The following is a 4,681-nucleotide window of genomic DNA, read 5'->3' as shown; positions in this document are numbered from 1 at the left end:
CCCAAACCAGGTCAGGTCGGCGGGCGGCGTCCAGGGCTGGGTGACGGCCATGCTATCACCTGCCGCATGCCCACTGCTCGCCAGGCTCTGGGCACTGACGATGCACCGCACAGGTGGCATCATTGACACTGTGTGGTGACGATGGTGAGGCCCGCTTTGTGGAGGCCACGTGGGAGAGATCTTCTCAGCTTGGAAACCTGTGTGTGTCCTCTCAATCCTCCTGCCCTGGGAAGTCAGCCCACGGCCCCTTCCTGGGTCGCCCCGCTGAAGGCGCGGAGGGAGGAGTGGAGGACTTCTCCACTGAGCCTCCATCTCCAGCAGCCCAAATGCCGTCCTCCGTAGGGGAAAAACATGGAAGAAATCCTGCCAAGCTCTAGCAGCCTGACCTCTGGCCATTTACATATTCATGAGCACATGTCTGCCATTAAAAGAAAATGATGGTCATTTGACGCCCGTATGTTCCCTTTCAAAACGCAGACTGATGTTTATCCTCCTAGAACAAGAGACTTCTAGAACAGACAGCTGAGAACACAGCTCCCTGATTGGCAGGGAGACAATCCCCTCAGTTAAAAAGGTCCCAACCCAGCCCACCAACCTGTGGGTTGGCTCTCTGTCCACAAGGCTGGGTAAGGCTCCCACTCGGACTCCTCGAAATCTGGGCATCATGAAGTTTGCTTCCTTTTCTAAAGGAAAATGTTTAACTATGTTGGCAGGAAATGCATTCTTCCACCCTTGGGGTTTAAAATAATGCTTCAAAGGACATGAGGCACCCTCCTTGATTCTCTCCTATGGCCTCATGGCTGCAGGGAACCCCCGTGGGCAAGGAGAGACCGTGGGACTCGGCACCAGCTCACAGGTGCAGGCCCCAGCTTGGCCACCGCTGACCCCAGGACCTTGCCTCCACCCCCAGCTGTCCGGGGAGGGATTGGACTCGCCACATTGTCTATGAGCTGGCCACCCGTCAGGATCACCTGGATTGATTTTCGGTCTGTTGACTCGTTAGCTCTTTGGTCTCTTCTGAAGGGCAGCCAGCTTTGGGAACTGCAGCTGCCCGCCAGCCCTCTCAGCGCTGACATCCTGCATCTGGAGAGAAACTGCAGAGCCCTCGGCTGCACAGCATGTCTGACCTGCGAGCCTTGCCCACTTCAATCCCTGGTATGCTGTAATTACAACAGGTCGGGTCAGTCCGTGGGTGGCATGCTCGGAATCATAACCATGGCTGACATCTGTCCAGTCCTCGTAGAGGGTCAGGCACGTGCAGCACGTGGTTCTCTCGTGTAACCCTCAGAACAGACTAGGAGGCAGCGGCTATTATTATCCCTAGTGCACAGTTAAGGAAACCACAAGATTAAGTAACTGGCAAGAATTTAGGGTGTAGAACTTCTAAGTGGCGGAACTCTGTCAGCTTGGCTCCAAGCCAGTGGCCTTAGCTACTCCATCATTCAGTCCAAGTCAGGCGGCCACCCTGAGAGACGCAGCATGAACCCAGCCACAAAGTGACCTTCCCCCAGACAGCTCACTCTTCCCTCCCGGAGCCTGGGTGTCCCTGACCAGGATTTGTTACTGCCTTCCTGGAAAGTGTGCGGGGGACCACTTTGATCTGTGACTGAACAACAATGACCGATTCCCTGAACCTCCAGCTCTTTCTGAATGGGTGGTCCCCATGTGCTGTCCCTCTCTCTGCAACTCCGAAAGCAATTGCTCCAGAAAACACCCGCTCCTTGAATGGGAAACGAGAGATGGGTGCTTGGTCATATCACAACTGTCATCAGACATGGACATATGGCTGTCATTTCCTGTCTCTTGGCTGGGCAGCTGTCACTCAGCTCCATCCCTGCCCTTCATTCTGCACATGGGCTTGGCAGGGCACTGCTCCTATGCCAGCCACACAGGAGACCTTGTCCGGTGGCCAAGGCCCCTTCAGCTCTTTTATTAGCTTTAGAAGTTTCAAGGAATCTTTGATGTGCACATTATTATTCTCTTCCTCAATTGATCTTTCCAGACCCCAGTTAGTCCAGCCTGAGCATAGGAGTGCCCCCAAATACAACTGTGTGTGGGTACATGTGCCCTCAAGGAAGAAAGGAAGGAAACACTTCAGGTTGCTGCTTGGGGGCAGGGCGGGGGGGGGGGGGGGTTCTTCTCATGGAGAATCAGCTTGAAAAACAAGAAAAGGCTAAAAACCCACAGCCTCGCGTGCCCGGGACTGCTCTTTTGAACAGGAGGAGCCAACATTCCAAAAACAATCATTACTAATGTGCTAGATGTTTGAACAATTTCAGGCACACCCAGCCCCAGCTGGCTTGTTTGCCCCGTCCCATTGGTCATGAACTTGCAAAACGCAAAGGTGTTGCTCACTGGACTTCCGTTATAAGGGCCTTGACCTCACAGGAAGGCAGGACGTTGAGAAAGAAAAACCTTTGACATGTGTGCACGATGAACCTTTCCTTTCTTGCCAGCTTATTTCCCAACGTAGTGCTAAAGTGGAAAGCAGACAGCGAAGATCTGCAAAAGACCGCATTTCATGAAACGTGCGAGGCCGGGCCTGATGAAGCTGAGAGGCTGGCAGGGGACAGGAAGGACGTTCTCATCCAGGCCAGTTTGAAAACAAAGGCTTTGATGGCGTATTTCAGAGGGCTACTCATCCGCACGTGATCTGTGCAAGCCAGGATGAGTTAAATAAATTATGGCCCCTCCATACCATGGCCATGGCTCTGCCTTTAAAGGACTAGGCGCACCTACATAGTTACCAATCTGTGGTAGGATCTGTTGTTAAGGAAGATGCACTTGTTTGTACATTTTGAAGTTTGATTTTGAATCTTGTGACTATATAATCAATCCAAAAAATAATTCATAAAAAAATACCAATTAAAAATGACAGGCTTTGTGCAAATCAAGGATCTCCATCAAAGCAATCATTGAGGTCATCTCTAGTTACAGAATTTTGTATAATTTCCACATTTTTCCTGGTATGTTTATTTTTTATAATAAACTATCATTTTGATAAATGAAGCGTTTAAGAATCACTGAATAAAAGCCAAGGACTTTAAGAACATTTCCTCAAGCATACTAGCAAATGAAACCAATGTGGTGTGAATAATTGGTTAATAACTGTGTCAACTAAACAGTGGTGGAAAATGGAGAAAAGATGAAGTCGTGTCTTCTAACATCACACAGATGAGACGGGATGGCTTTAACATTTTCCATGCTCACAATAACACCATCCCCACCCGTGGTGAAGATGTTGGTTGAGTGTGGACCTTGCCTTCAGGTGACACATTCCTGTTCTGTGACCACAAACCACCGAGCCTGAGAGGGAATTCCAGCTAGAATATTGTGGCTGTCTTGTCGCCGTACCCTTTCTGAGCAGGTCGGTCCCTGCTTCATTATTCTCAAGCACCCTGGGCCGAACACTGGATGCGACATGACAGTTCCTTCATCTGCCCTTCTCTCCCGTGTCCTGGACACTTCTGAAGAGTACAAATCAGATATTTTGAAACATGTCCCTCTGTATGGTTTGCCCGGTATTTTCCCCTGATGAGGTGGAGGTCGGGTGTTACTGGCGAGGACGCAGAGGGGTGAGCAGATGCCGTCTCAGTGCGTCTTCACGAGGGCGTGATGTCAATGTTGTCATGGTGATGTAAGTCCAGTTCCCCATGTCCTCTGCATCGATGAATGGGAATTTCTCTGTAAAGAGAGTTGTCCCTTCTCTCCCACTTATTATTTCAGTTAATAATTTATATCCATATGGACTTATGGATATTTATTTCATTCTTTGGGTGGTAGCCCAATATTATTTATTTTGTTATTTATGTTTCTAAATATTAAACACTTTTAAAAACTTCAGATTCACTCATTTGAGAAATTAAAATTAAGATACAAGGACACATTAGATTGACCAAATAGATTGGCAAGGATCGTAAAGCCGAAACTAATGCTACGTCCTAGAGGGAGGAAGGGAAACGCTCCTACTGAGGTGGGGTTGTGGATGGCACCCCCTGCATGGAGGGCAGCCTGGCAACACCAGTGAAAATTCCAGTGCACACATCCTCAGACTGAGCAATTCAGCCTCCAGGGATGTTCCCTAGAGATGTATGTGCTTTCACGTGGGAAACGATGAGTACGCAGGGACGGTGTGAGCGACACGGCCTGTGATAGCAGACGACTGGACGCTGCGTCGCTGTCAGCCACTGGGAGGCCGGTCAAGCACATGAGTTAGGAGCTGTCCTGTAAGGGGGCACCGTGCGGTGCTTATAATGAGGCGGGTCTCATAGCACTGACATTGCGAATGGTCCCCAGGAAGGGGAGTCAGGTGGAAAGTCGAGATCTACAATGTGTTCCTAGAATGCGTTCTGGGAAGTTTTCTTAAATGATTTATCTGATGATTCAGGTCTTTTCAGATTCTCTTCTTTCATTTGGTAACAAGCATCTTGAGTTTCTTCCACGTTTGCTTCATGGCCTGATGGCTTATTTCTCTGTAGTGCAGAGTAACGTGCCCTTGTCCGGATGCACCGCAGCTTGTTCCCCCAGTCACCTACCTGGTTGCCTCAACGTGCTGGCAGTTATGAATAAAGCTGCTATAAACATTTATACGGAGGCTGTCATGTGGACATAACTTTTCAGCTCCTTTGGGTAAATACCAAGGTGCACATTGCTGGATTTTATGGTAAGAGCATGTTTACTT

Source organism: Furipterus horrens, unplaced genomic scaffold (genome assembly GCF_987537825.1).
Source record: "Furipterus horrens unplaced genomic scaffold, mFurHor1.1.pri manual_scaffold_5, whole genome shotgun sequence".
NCBI classification, from domain to species: Eukaryota; Metazoa; Chordata; class Mammalia; order Chiroptera; family Furipteridae; genus Furipterus; species Furipterus horrens.
The sequence above is the reverse complement of the archived record's forward strand: the minus strand, read 5'-3'. Positions refer to the sequence as shown.